Source organism: Rhinopithecus roxellana, chromosome 9, assembly GCF_007565055.1.
Source record: "Rhinopithecus roxellana isolate Shanxi Qingling chromosome 9, ASM756505v1, whole genome shotgun sequence".
Classification (NCBI taxonomy): Eukaryota; Metazoa; Chordata; class Mammalia; order Primates; family Cercopithecidae; genus Rhinopithecus; species Rhinopithecus roxellana.
Window position 1 is genome coordinate 71,280,855 of NC_044557.1, and position 15,829 is coordinate 71,296,683.

The following is a 15,829-nucleotide window of genomic DNA, read 5'->3' on the forward strand; positions in this document are numbered from 1 at the left end:
TGGTTGATTTTTAGGGAGTTTGATGTCAAAATCAATGTATCTTGTTATGTCAGATTCTGCAATTCTAAGTATTGCAGCTCTTATGGAGTTGTTTAAAAAAGGAAATTATGTAAGGGTTAGTTCATTTAGAAATGCAGTCTGTGCCTCATTTAGCTGGTATTTACAGTGCCAGAAGTAAAAGCTACCACTTCAAGAGTTAGTGGATTCTCCCTCAATGAATTTCTCCAAGTCTGCAGGACCTTATAACTCTTTCAAGTCTGGCTGTATTGCCTTCACAAGGATTTTAAATGACAGACCTCCAGTTGGCCACAAACACATTCTTGTACAATTCCTTCACTGATGTACTCTTAACAGTTAACCGAACTGTTAACTTACTTTTAAACAAAACTGAATATTTGAAATGTCTGACTGCTTCCTATCAGTATAAAAATGTAAGTTTGGACAACAGCTGCAATTCATTTCATTGAGGATTAAGTTTTTCCCAAAGAAGGGGAAAAAAGTTGTCTATAACAAGGGAAGAGTGATGTTCTCAGTGCAAAGAAACAAATATACCCACAGCTTTTTAAATATTGGTTAACATAAAAATGACTTTGAAGAATAAATGAGAAACATTCTTTCTATTAAATTCATCTTATTTCCAGGTGATGAGTAGCATCAGACCATAACTATTGTAAAAGTATTAAAGAAAACGGAAGATAGGATTTGAAGTATATTACAAAAATTCAACAGCATTCACTATACAATGGTTGGCCAAACATTGTAAAATGTCACAGTTGCTTTATAAAGAATGAGAAAAGTATGCCTTTGAGGTCTTTTCTCATTGAAAGCCCTTACAATCTTTCCTCTTGATGAACTAATTGGTATCTTTTCAACTGACTAAGGTTATATAACAATATTAAATAGATGTAAAAGATTTTACAAACACTCATAAACCACCACTGCAGCCTAACAACTCTCTCAAATATGCACAATATCGTAGCAGTAAATGTGAAGGAAGCTCCTACGGCCACTGGTCGGACTTCTTAGGGCTAACGTCTTGGCCAAGTCATGGATTTCAAGATCAATCATTGCTTTTTACATTCAGAACTGAGCATTCTCAGCCCACCTAGCAAGGATCAGTTTCTTAATAGCCAACTTGCTCATTAAATCTTCCAATTAGTGTTTCCAGAAGCAAAGCACAGAGGATGAGAGACGTAATTTCAGAGCCAGCTGGCCAGTGTGAATCCAGTATGAAGCCAGCTCTCCCACTTGGGCAAATGGCTTAACCATCTTGTGGTTCAAATTGATAATCACGCAAATGGAGATAAGTACTAATTCCAACCTCATAGGAACATTGTAAGAAAAATATTAATAATTAGAAGACCTGTAGCATTGTAGGAAGCACTATTTAATTGTTCAATATAAAAGTAAAACGTACTCATTTGTTCCAGCAGTATTGATTATGTGCCTACCAAAGGCTAGTTAATCACCATGCTTTGCTTGAGATAGGTAAGGTATCTGCCCTCATGAAGCTTTCATTCTGGTTAGAGAAGGAAGACAATTTGAAACATAAATAATTAAATAGACATCATTTTTCTAGGTATTGATACATGTTATGAAGAAAATAAACTGAGTGATGAAATGGAGAAGATTTGAGGTGGGGTGGGGAGCAGTATTGAATAGAGATAGTATCCTTAATATTTGAACCAGGGCCTGAGGATGAGAAGGAACCAGCCATGAGAATCACAGAAGGGAGACTGGGAAGAATGAGGCAGGATAATCTTGGATGTCCAGAACTTTATTGTGGAGGAAGAGTATAGTAAGAGACTGAAGGGCCCAGCGACGAACTGATGATATAAGACCTGGTAGGTCACCCTAAGAAGTTTGTGTTTTATTTTCAATTTCAGTGAGAATGTATTTCTATTATGGCTCTTTTGGGTACCCAAATTCGGGTAAGCAAATTTTACTTAAACAAGCAAAACAATTTTGTTGCATATGACCAAAAAATAGTGAAGAAAAAAAAAATCTGGTCCAGGCAGAGCTAGATCCAGACTTTCAGTAATAATTTCAGGACAGTTTTGGCTTCTCTATGTATTTACTTTCTCTATTTTGGTTCTACTCTCAGGCAAGCTTTTTCCTTAACATGGGAAAGATGACTACTAGCATGTCCACACTAACACCTGTTTTCCATGCATAAACAATTCCCAAGGATGACCCTTATTGTTCTGCACTATCACAAACTCACTTGGGAACCAAGCACTTTGACTCTGATCTACTGTGCCTCATTGACTTGCCCACCCAGAGCTAGAGGGTGGAATCAGCCTCACAGAAACCTCTTAGGAATGAACACAGATGGTGGATTTCCCAAAGAAAAGCTAAAGAGCTCCCAGCAGAACAAGAGGGAATGGATTCTGTGCAGGCAATCACAAAATATTTTTTATCAGATATTTGAAGAATTTTTAACAAAGTAAGTGATATACTCTTGGCTACATTTATGAGGTACAATCTTTTTGATCCACCATTTGTTCATCCAAGAATATATTGTTCTTATTATTCTATAACTCAAAGTAGATTTTCTATTTAGCTGCCACTTTTCCTGACTGCATAAAATATAATTTTAATGCCAAGTAAACTCAACTTAGGAATTTCCTCATTCATGTCAATCCTCTTTTTTTTACCTGAAATGATCTGCAATCCAGTGAGCTTTTGTAACATTATGTATTTATGAGGCTGGGTTTGAAGGATCAGGGATATGGTCCAAGATCCTAATGTGTCCATGCTGGCATCCACTCAAAGGTACATTATCCCGACCCTACATTTTGGCATCCATCTTCACTGGCATCTGTGGAGAGGCAAGTTCTCATTTGATGTGCATCCGTCCATGCACACAGGATGCTCTTGGACTCTCAGAGGAGTTGTGTTAGTCCATTCTCACACTGCTATAAAGAACTGCCCAAGACTGGGTAGTTTATAAAGAAGAGGAGTTTAATTGACTCTCAGTTCCACATGACTGGGAGGCCTCAGGAAACTTACAATCATGGCAGACGGGGAATCAGGCACATCTAACATGGCGGCAAGCAAGAGAGAGCAAAGGAGGAACTGCCAAACACTTATAAAACCATCAGATCTCATGAGAATTCATTCACTACCATGAGACAGCATGGGAGAAACTGACCCCATGATCCAATCATCTTCTACCAGGTCCCCCCCTCAACAAATGGGGATCACAATTCGAGATGAGATTTGGATGGAGACACAAAGCCAAATCATATTAGGAGTCAAACCTCTCTAGGGTATTTCTACATCCCTTATAAGAACTTGAGAAACTTCCTGATTATCTGCTATATAATCAAAACTTGGAAGGCCATATACATCCCTCCTGCCTAGACACCAAGGTATTGTGCCTTCTCTTCCACTGCCAATCACTCCTGAGTGTGAGTATCTCATAAAGGCTTCCTGCCTCCTTAGGCTCACTTAGAGGCTGGGCACATTTAATGTACTCTCTTATTATTCTAAACCTCTTTTAGAGAGAAGACAATCTGGAAAAGATGGCATAAAGCCCCTACCCAACCTGTACTCCTGCTGCTCTCTTATTAGGCTTTTCTTCTCTCTCCTTGGCTTTTTCTTTTTAATTAACTTCAGGATAGAAAAATTGACTCTTATATACATTCTTCTCATTTCTATTGTTTTTATACAATAAGTTGGATTTTGGTCAACCAAAGCTAGGCTTCAAGAACTCAAAAATCCTTGATCATATATATCTTTTGCTTAGTATTCTAAGGTCTATTTTTGAGAATTTACATTTTTCCTGTTCTGTGTGACATCCCTTCTCCAGAGCAGTGAGCACAATCCACACCAGCTGATCTCTGAATGTCCCTCTATAGATAAAACTACTGCATGCTTATGATCCACTGTCAATTGAGTGATGGATGGTCATTGATAAGGTTAGTTTATCTGAACCTTGTTTTACAGGTGACAATTCTCATCTTGTTTATGTCTTTTTCCTAAAATGGAACTTCCAGGATTTCTTCCAATCCATGAAATGACTCTAAAATTCAGTTTTTGGTTGTAAGCAACAAAAAATCTACTCTGGCTACTTAAAGCAAAAGGGATTCACTTGGATCACACTTGAGGATCACAGAGGAATGACATTCAACAGGAATTTAGGTAGCATGTCACCACTGCAGTGATAAACAATAAGCTCTAACCATGACTCACATCCTTTATCATTCTGGTCCAGGGAGAACGTATCTCATTTTTCTGGCCCAGATCACAGTCTACTGACTCTGTGCAGGAACACGGTGAGGGAGGATCTGACTCCAAGACTGTGATAGGAAGCAGATGCTACTTCCCACTGAGACTACATATAATGAGGAAAGGATGACATCTTTGACAGAAACCAAGGAGGGATTAGGAAGGAGAAGACCTCCTGGATAGATGAAAAATGACATAGATCCACTAACAATTCTATGATTCTATATTTTATATATAATATTGCTTCAGGCTAGAGAAGTCACTAAGGTGGTATTGGGAATGTTACTGTAGCCTCTTTCTGAAGATTAATAAAAGAAAAATAATCTCCATACTATTCCTTCCATCAAAAGCAAACTTCTTAGAAAATTTACTTAATGCCTCCTCCTATACAAAACTGTAGTTTTTTTTATAAGGGAGAAGGACATAACATTGTTATTCAGTTCCTCTGCTGACCTGAATGGGTCATTATTTTCTATTAACAAATAGAAAACAAGCAAAATGTTAGACCCAACAGAAGAAACCTGACTTTGAGAAGAGTCAAAAGATACAGAAAAAGTAGGGTAAGAAAGGTGAATGTAAGAAAATCTGGAGAATGAGAAGGAAAAGCAGAGAATTGCATTTATAATAATGCCTTAGCAACAGCTTTAAATAGAAAACACAAAATGAATCACTATGACAACTGGAGATCTCTATCTCTCTCATCCTCCTTCTAAGCCTTTCTGCTTCCCTTGCTACCTCTCTCTCCCTTTCTTCTTTTATTTTTGACATCATTACCAGATCCCTGCTATCTGCTACTGGTGAAAGACTTGCAAGCTAACATCACCAACCTTGATTACACACCTCACCCAAAGTGATCACTTCAAAAGATTAAACAATTCATCAAAAATAAAAATACTACACATAATTTCTTGCTTTTTTTCTTTATTTAAAGCTTCTGTAAACACCTTTAATTTCTTCTTTTTATGTAATTGTAAGCATTTTCCATACAATGCTGACTTACAGCTTTGGCTCTTGTCATAACAACACGGTAAATAATCATAACATGCTTTGAAAATGTATAGTTTGTGTAAATCTACACTACAGTTCTATGTTAGCTTGCCCACAAATATGTTTTCACTAAATCGGGACTGCCTACACCCAATGGTGAGAAACGTGTATAACTCTATTTCCCTAGCTTTAATGATTTCTTGAACAGAAGAGCCCTTTAGATCTTAGCTGGATGAAGACCAACAAATTTATTCACTCGGCTCAGTAACTATCATATAGATATGCCATTTGCTTGACACATTTGATAGGATAACTTCTTTAAGATATATGGCTTTTAATAAAAATAAAAACAAATATTTATATTAATATTTTATATTAAATGATAATATATTTTAATAAAGTTAAAATCATCATTATAATCTTCAATATTTATTGAATACTGCCTGTGAACCACCTGTGCCCAGCACTTTAGTTTCATTCAGTCCTGATAACCATCATATGTGATTATACATAATGTTATTTATTGACATATATATATATATGTTATCTCCATTTTAGAGGTGTCATGAATAGCTAATGAATAGTAAATGGTACACCAAGGTTTCAAACTGAGCTTATTCAGGAGCCCATTAGGCATTAAATAACCCTGAAATCGATGGACTGGAGTGTGCACTGGGCAAAGATGTTATATCAAATTTAGTTTTGTAATCAGTACTTAAACTCATGAGATTGGTGTTAGTGCTCCACCTGCTGAGTTGATTTGTTGGAAGAAGAATCTTTGCTAAGCTCACCAAGGCACACTTAGTAGATTACCCTGTTTTACTTTCCTCACAGAACTTCTCCTACCTGAATGTAAGTTGAAAAGAGCAGGGACTTTGCTTATCTTGTTAGCACTGTTTTTCCAGCAACTTAGATTGCCTAACCCATAACAAGTGCTCAATCGATATTTGTTGAATGTTGAACTTGCATATTGGATCTCAACCATAAAAATAAGCTCTGTATCAGCTGAAATGGAAATCAAGTCATAGTCCCATGGATAATGCCATCCATTTTTCCAGTTCTTCCTTTGCATTCATGTGTGTTTGTGTGTGGGCATTGTGTGTGTATAGGTGTTTGTGTTTGTGCGATGGGGGTTTAATTTCTATTTGTGGGGAACAGTGTTATTTCTAGCTATAGTATCATGGAGTACATGGGACCTAAAAATGTGCCACAGACAAATGTTTAAAAGATACCTTGTTTTTTGAGACAGGGTCATGCTCTTTCACACAGGCTGGAGTGCAGTGGCACAATCTCAGCTCACTGCAGCCTCCACTTCCCAGGTTCAAGTGATCCTCCTGCCTCAGCCTCTAGAGTAGCTGGGACTACAGGCACAGGCCACCATCCCTGGCTAATTTTTGTAATTGTGTGTGTATGTGTGTGTTTGTGTGTGTGTGTGTGTGTGTGTAGAGACAGAGTCTCAACTATGTTGTCCAGGCTGGTTTCAAACTCCTGGGCTGAAGCCATCCACCTTCCTTGGCCTCCCAAAGTGCTGGGATTGCAGACATGAGCCACTGCCCTGGGCACACTTGTCTTTGAGAATTTAAGAGGATAACATATGAAGACGATTAAAAATATGAGCTCATAGTCTGGCAGCCTAAGTTAAAAATGATGTAAATTTTAATTATTTATCTGTAGTCTCTTATGATTTTCATGAAAATATAATCCTTTTGTTCCCTTTGATTTCAATGCTTATATGTTTTGTTTCATTTTTATTTTATTTAACTGGCTAGATCTTTCAGTTAAATGTTGGAGAAATGATAGCTAGAATCTGTGCCCTTTTCTTGATTTAAAAAGAAATATTTTAAAATATTGCAAAATTATAATAATTGCTCTATATGCTATATTTTTTTGGCTGATTTCTATTACTAGCTGCACTGGGTATCAAATTATTGCCTCTTCACTCCAAATACACTCTTCATTGTCTGCCTGTATAAATGGAGATGGGCCCTTTAAGATTTTTCCTTTGACAGCTGGCATAATGTTAAACTTTGCCAGTAGTGGGTTGTAGAGATAGATTGCAGGAGGAAAGGGTTTTCTTTCCTGATTTTGGGGTGGTAACTGTGCATGCTCCTGCTCATATGGATTGTCCAGTGCCCAGCCCCTACAGCACAGGCAGCTCCTCTAGCATCTTCTCTTGAAGCACTACAGCTTCTCCAAGATCAGGTTCCTGCAGCATGGGCAGCTTCCCCCATGTCCAGCTCCTATAGCACAAACTGCTTCTTCAGTGCTAGGCCACCAGAGTGCATGGAGGGGAGAAGCCACCAGTGAACAGCAGCTTCCACTGGCATACCTCTCCTATTGTTTCATTGCACAGTTCCTCCAGGAAGATACTGCTCTATGAACAGTTTTCCCTCAAAACCCCAGAGCAGGTTTCTTGTAATTTCCTGAGGGCAGATTTTCATCAAATTCCAGTGGCATGGCACCCTAGTAACTTCTCTACCATCTCCCACTCCAAGAAGTTCTGGATCTGGAATGGGGAGAGGGTCTTCTCTGGGCACTGTATCTCAGCCCTCGTGGTAGTGGTGCATTTTATATTTGCTGTAGCTAATCCCTCACCCACTCTAATAACACATTTTACTTTAAAAAATCTTTTAATTAAACTTTTCCTATTCATATTGCTGTGTGGTTTTCCTTTCCTGATTAGACCCAAACTGATATACCAGGTTAAGTCACTTTTCTTCTTATTTTGCTAAAGATTTTATCATAAATATCATTAATGGGCACTGAACTTAAAGTCCTTTTCTCCACAAGTTGAAATAATGATGTGTTTTTAAAAGTATGTTGATGTGGTAATGTATATTAATGTCTTTTTAATATTGAACCATCATTTCACTGCTGGAATAAATCCAACGTGGTCATGATTGTTTAGGCATTGTTATCTTTGGTTTGCCAATATTTTCTTAGAACTTTTCTGTCTATGTACACACAGTTCAAGATGTAATTTTCCTTTTTTGTTTGTCTTTGTGTGATATTGACATCAGGTTTACACAAACTTCATGAAACATCTTAGAGAAAGTTAGATGATCTTCTGTCGTCCAATTTCCTTTCTTTTCTGACCTTCCTTTCTCTTCTCTTGAGCAGCTGCTGTGGAACCTCCACTCATGCTCTCCACTTTTGCCTTAGGTCTCCATCATCTTTAATTTGAGCTATAGCAAAGCTTTCTTCCCTTACCCACAGGGTTATCCAAGTTATCTTTTCAAAACATCAGTTTCAAACAGTCCTGTTTTCTTACATAACAACTTTCCTGAAAACTTACCAAAGGCAAATATGTACAAGCCACCAGTGAAACACATATTATAAGAAAAAACTCCTGGAGTACAAAAAATTGATCCAAACTTCCTAACTACAGTTCACCTTTTAGATATTGTCTTAAAAGTTTGTAATTAGCATTTCACATATGTTCTTTGACTTTGTTCTCTTCATTCCTAATTACTAATGCAGTCAACAGGCTTAGGTTCAATGAGTAACAAATTGAAGGCTAACAGTCTCTATGTGATGATTTCCATCTTTATCTCAAAGCTTATTCAGTTCATGAGGTCTTTGCTTTCACCTATGTCAGCACTTTAATTTATTTTCTGTTGGTATAATAATATAGGTAAAATGCAATACAACATACAATTTAAAAATTTGTGCTAGGATGCTGGTGCACCTGCAAATTACACAGCTTGCACTACCAGCAAAAACACATGCAAATTTAGAACATAAAAGGCAATTTGAGGATTTTCAAGCATCGTGTTTGAAAGTGAGCATTCTTTGAAAATGTTAAAATGGTCAAGGGTTCTATTTACAAAAATTTTTGCTGCTTCTTCACTGCTTGAAGAGTAAATTCAAACTTCTGAACATGCCATTCAATGCTATCCCTACTCCCAGCTTATTTTTCAAACTGGAATGCCCACATTTTTCATTTCCATTTTCCTGTGTACCACTCACTGTTTTCAAACATACCTGGTTTTCTTGCCATCTCCACAGTCATGATGTACCATTAACCTGGCTTTACCATCTCCTCTTCTCTTCTTTTAAAATCACTTAAATTTTTCCAGGTTTTTGAAAATAGTAACTCCAGTATGAATTTTCTTCCTTCCCTCTTATACAGTTAACAGGCTTAGGTTCACAGGACAAGTTAATTTTTCCTCTGTGTTGCCAGAATACTTACTTGTTTTGAAACGGTATCTTCTGATTAGAGATAACTATACCAGTTTGGGGTACAGCATTAATCACTTCTTGTTTTCATATTTCAATTAAATGGTTTCAGTCATTATATAATTCTTCCAACAATTTCTTCTTATTCCCAGGGCCTACATTCTAGAATAATTCTGAGGATGATAAAAGTTCTGCTAACCACTAACACTTATGCAATACTTACAATGTACATTTTATATACTTGAAGCATATGGTCGTAGCAGCAATTCTACTGAGTACATATTAGTATAATACTTATTTTATATGGCAGGATACTAAGGTACAGAAAAGTTAAGTAACTTGCTCAAGATCACACAGCAGTTCTCTATGGCTTCTATCACTCTGAGCTTTGTGGGGAGGAAAGCTGTAGGCAAACGGTGAAGAAGCTGATTGTGTGAGTTACTCTGAAAACCAGGGTGGCACAAGTAGGTTTTGGGCTCAGGTGACATAGTATGTCACAGAGTAAAAGACAAAGAGACTCTCTTCTCACTTCTGAGTAGGCCTCATCCTGGCTTCAGTGCAGACAGGATTTAGGGGAAGGCAGTGGCTCAAAACCTTGAAGGTGTTCCATTTGGGCAGCTCTGGAAGCCAAAATTCCTAGAACATCTATTGGCCTTCTCATGAACTGCAACAGCAGTGTTGGCATAGGAAAGCTTTCAGGCTCAGAGAACGTTGCAAAGGAAAGCATTAAGGTAGTAAATACTGTTGGGGTGATTTATCTAGTAGTGTCAAGAAATAACTGGGTGAAACTTGGCTAGACTGTAAATCTTCCATTATGAGGGACTGGGCAAAAAACACTAAGGTCTGTGTCATTCCCATCAGTAAGAGTGAGACGCCAACAGTGCCTATGATTTTGAGAAGTCTAGAAACTGGGATACACAAATGATCTTATCTATTCCTCCACAATTAGCTTGCAAGATATGCATTATCATTTCTACCACAGACATTTAAGAAACTGAAACTCAGAGAAATAACGTACTCAAAACCAGGACTCTTGTAAGTGGTAGAGCTAAGATTCAAACCTAGCTGTTTCTGACTGTGAAGTTCATGTTCTTTCCACTGTACTATACCGCCTTCCTGTAATCATGCATTTAAAAAAAAAAAAAAAAAACACTCTATCTTCTGTTTGACAAATATAGGCAAAGCATTCCTTTCTCAGTACATGGCATTTCTCATGACCTAGAAATTAGAATTCATTGATAATTTTGTAAAATAAACTCCCCAGTGAAGGGTTTTGTCCTCACCTAAGATAGATAAGCTACGGTAAGCTGCTACAATGTAATGATTCTCAATGTGGTTTTCCTTAGAAAATGTAGGTTCAGATGTAGCTATCACTTTTAATATGTACATAAATGTGTGTATATACCACAGCTGTTCAACTATCAGTTCATATGGTGAACAGATGAGAGGAGGCCCTCTGTTTCCCACAATACACAGCCTACCTCTTAGAAGAATTAAAAAAAAATGTTTACAACAAAATGTGTTTCCCAAGACATAATATTCCCCATAAATCTGGGCATTATTCTACTTAAGACATTCTTTGAACTCCTTCCTTTATTAAAAATAAAAATAAAAATAAAATAGTGTCTCAGAGGTAGAAAGGAGAGAGGGTGCCATAATATCATTAGTAGAAACACAGCCCAAGCAGAGGATTCCTTCCACACTGAACTCGAGTCCATGTATCTCAGTTCTGATGAAACTGCAAATTTGATTTTTCTTATAGGAAACATGATTTTGCATTAGATTTAATTTTGAGGAATTTATGACTCAGAAGAAACTTTAGTTCAATTCATTTCAAAGAAGGGGGAGATGCCATTGCTATAGCCAAAGTTAACAGTTTCTTTGTGAACCTGAGTTCAATTTTTTACCGTTACATGTAGGTCAGGAAAGCATGTTATTGATTCATTTGGACACCTCAGCCAAGGATGTGAACATTCTCTGGGGTGAGCTAATTTAATCTGTATTTGCTTCTGTTTTGCTCTCAGCTGGTCCGAATTGATTGGGTCAAGTTGGTGAAGTGATGGCATCTTTCCTTCTTGGTATCTAATTCTGACCCACTGAATGTCAACAAAGTTTCAGAAGGCAACGCCCCCTTGGTGGAGCTGAGAATTTAAGTCCTCATGCTACACAATTCGTGTTTTTATTGAAATTAACAAATACAACAGATATGTGTTTATATAAATGTATATTATTAAAAACCATATTCATAAGCTGGGACAGAGGTGATGGGAGGAGAGGAGGAAAGCTATGTCTGGGAGTCCCAAGAGTCATTCCCTCATAGTTATGCAAAAGTTTCCAAATTAACGGCCTGAAGAAAAATCATGAATGTATTTTGCCAAGAATGTTTCCCCTAGTCTTTTCATCCCAATACATTTTCTATGTGTCTCAGAAAATGAATCCACTCCTTTCTAACATCTTTAACTTATTGATGTTCATGATTTTCTACACTTTTCGAATCAAAGTGTGAAATAGAACATTCATTCCGAAAAGATGCACTTTGAGTTTTGTATTTGGGATCTAGTAGGTTGTTTAGATTATTTGAGGTTTTTCTTTTAACAATTATGAATAAACTACTGTTCTGGCACCAATATGGATGATTAAACAATAAAACTCTGAAGCAAGTTCAATAATGGAATCACAATGACAACTCATAAGGGTTATACTCCATGCGAGGCCATGGCATTTCATTGAAATGCCTATTGTTTCTTTAACAAACCAGGTGTCACAGCTTTTGGGACTGGTTTGTGCAGGCCGAGTTACTACTGAAAGTTTAGCCTAGTGTTAGAATATCTTAAAAGGAAAATTTGTTGAAAAGTTTCTTCAAGTCAGTATTAGAATCTGAAAACCTTGCAAAATGAATACTTACCCTATTCCCTTATGAAGCAATGCATTATCTCACTATTTTCCTACTACTCTGTGCCACTCCCATCTTTAGTTAGTCAAACTTTTTGTCTTTTGAAATTCAGTTCGAAAACCACCTTCTTCACAAATTCCTCCCATATCCTCCTCTCTCTTTTAAAATCAGTTCTGTCCTTTAAATGCCCATCTTATTTTACCTGTATCTCTTTGGAGGCAGATTTAGTCTTTATTATGATCACTTGACTACATGTCTTATTTTCCCTACTTGATTCTAAAAGCTCTTAGAGTTAGGTTCATTATCTGATTCATCTCTGAGTTCTTCATAGGTACTTAGTCCTGTATACAAGCCAGGAATACTAATAAAAAGACCCAACATTTATTGCATATTTACTATATCCCAAGCAGTCCAGAAGGCATCATTTAATTCTTTGAAAACCATACAACATAGGTACTATCATTTTTGTAGTTTATGAGTATGAGACCCCAAACTTCAAGAGAGTAAGTAACTAGTAAATATTCAAACCCAGGCAGTGAGACTTTGGAGCTGGTGCTCTTAAAACACAGAGAGAGAAAAGGCACGAAATTAAAAAAAAAAAAAAAAGGTTTAGCAAGTAACTGACGGGAATTACAAAACGGAGATTAAGATGATATGTTTTGGTCTTCACTACAAAGACATTAAAATAATCTAAACCCCACCATCCCACCCTTTTTATTACAAAAATAACAATTCACAGTTTCTCTATTTCTACAGTTTTCTGGTCAGTTTTATTTTAACCTGGCAGAGCTAGAATTTAAATCCAGGGATAATAAAATCCAAAGTCCTGTATTAACCATGATGCTAGGGCTTTCTCACCCTTTAAGGTTTTTCCTAAACTTCTGTTGTGGCCATTTCCATCGTGTTGTTCTGTTGCCCTATTGACCAAGTGCTAGTGCCTCCACCTTTAAAGCCTGCCATATATTCTTAGGCTTCTCATTTCTTCCGCCAGCCTCCTGTTTCCAAGGTCAAGGCAAGTCATCATTTTCATTCTTTCTTTGCAGATCAAACATTTATACTTTGTAACATTCTTGTTGCTCCTCTCTGTGCCCTTTTCAAGTTATATCCACATGATTTTAATATTAAGTGACCTTGAATTATACAATTGTTGATCTAATAATTGTCCTGTGCCTTTTTTTTTTTTTTTTTTCTGACCACAATATCGACATGATGACACAGGCCGAACTGGTTACTCCACTGTCGTGTGCATGAATACAAAAAAACAAAGGAGCAGGTGAGAGTAGGGGAGCTACCTGCCAGCTGGAACTTTAGAAAAGAATGATGTTCTGTAACCTCAGGAGCCATTGAGCACAATTGAACCTTGTCTATTTTTGGCAATATATAAAGGATAGATGTAATATTGTGGCTTCCCTCCCCTGTCCCCTCCACTTTGGGGATATATGGAACTAATCTAGTGCATAATGGTAAGCAGGCTAGTAATCTTGGTTGCATGGTACTTTGGGTTAGAGTGCAACTCAGAACTATTTTTGGCATTTTCCTCCTAACAAGGTTCATATTGATATAGCAATCCTGGACACACATCTTTTCTATATTCCAGGATTTCTGTGCTTGTTCTGTACAAACAGCATGACATAATTTTTTCTTATACACACGGGATATAGATTTTATGATATGATTATGTAGAGCTTTAGTTTTCTTAAGCTATCTTTGTTTTCTTAGGTTAGCTTCTGTCAAAATACTTAGGTGTAATTCAGAATTTTAACTTTTTTTTGCACACATGATACAATAGTCTTTTCTTCCCCTACTTGTAAGGGTTTTTTTCTTTCATATAAATTTCCCTAACAGAAAAAATATATATACACACATACACTAATGATAAAACACAATGCAACCCTTGTCATTACCACAATTATTATTACTCATTTAGGCAGAGAAATAGTCTTATCACAAGCATTGTTTTATGACTTTTCAATTTTGAAAATTCAATCTGGCAAATTTGGTGACAAGTTTCCATAAAAGATTCACCGAATTATGTACTAAAGTAAATCTTTAATAGGCTGTTATCTTCAATCCATGTATAATTTAAATACACTCTGCATTTCATTCTTTTGGTTTCAACTGTGTGCCTGAGCCTCAATGTTACCCTCCCTGAGAGCACTCCTCAAACTTTAACGTGCGCACAAATCACCAAAGGATCTCATTAACAGCCACATTCCTAGTAGTTCTGAGAGGAGGGCCAGAGATTCTGCATTTCTACCAAGGTATCAAATGAAGCTGATGCTGCTGGTCTGTGGAAAACTCTTTGAATAGAAAACACCTTTGTGCATAAGAAGTTCTCAGTTAAACCAGTGGAAGAGGTATGCCTGAGTCTTCTCTTTTCCTAAATGCTAAACCAATCAGTCATTCATTTAACAAATGTTTACTGAACTCCACTCTGTACTACATAAATCAAGTGTTCTCCTTTACATTGCAGATCCATCTACATTTTTTCATTTCCACTGATTCTACTATCCAACTTTATGCTACTACTCTTGTGTTTTGGAACTTTTGCAATAGCTGCTGAATGTATCTCTCTATATATGTCTTTGTTCTCCCTTCAATTCATTTTTAAAATAGCAAAAAAATTGATATGTAAAAATACATAGTATTCTGATGTATCAAATACATCAAACTTTCCCATTGACTCAAGATAAATTTCAAATTTTTTAGATAAAAATTTTGGAAAGATCCTGCTTACATTAATACCTTCATCTCCCTTTACCCTCCCCTTGCTTTTGAGCTTCCAGCCACTTTGGCTCTTTTAATTATTAAACTTGCTACACTTTTTCCTATCTCATGTATTTCACACATGCTGTTCCTTTCCCTAGAATGCTCTCTCTTTATCTAATATTATCCACACTTCATATCTCAGATTAACATCACTTCCTCAAAAAACTTTTATTTGATTTTCCAAACTAAGTCAGAATATCCCATTGTAAGTTCTTTTAGTGTCACTAATTTTCATTTAAGGGAAATTTTCATAGACATAATTATATCATTAAATATGAAAATTAGTCTACTTCATTTGATAACCAGTTGAACGAAGGCATGGATCTTTTCTCTTTTAGATTCCTTTTAAAAAATATGTATTTATTTATTTGAGACAGGATCTTGCTCTGTCACCCAGGCTGGAGTGTAGTGGTGTGATCTCGGGTCACTGCAACCGCCGCCTCATGGGTTCAAGCGATCCACCCACCTCAGACTCCTGAGTAGCTGTGATCATAGGCACATGCCAACACAACATGCTATTTTTTTTTGTATTTTTGATAAAGATGGGGTTTCATCATGTTGCCCAGGCTGGTCTTGAACTCCTGAACTCAAGGGATCTGTCCACCTCGGCCTCCCAAAATGCTGGGATTACAGATGTGAGCCACTGTACCCAGGTTCTTAATTCCTATATGCTTAGTGCTTAGCATAGTGCCTGCAACATAGTAGGAAATGAATGATTTTAAAAATGGAAAGGGAATATTTTAGATCATCTGAATCCCTCTGTTAAAA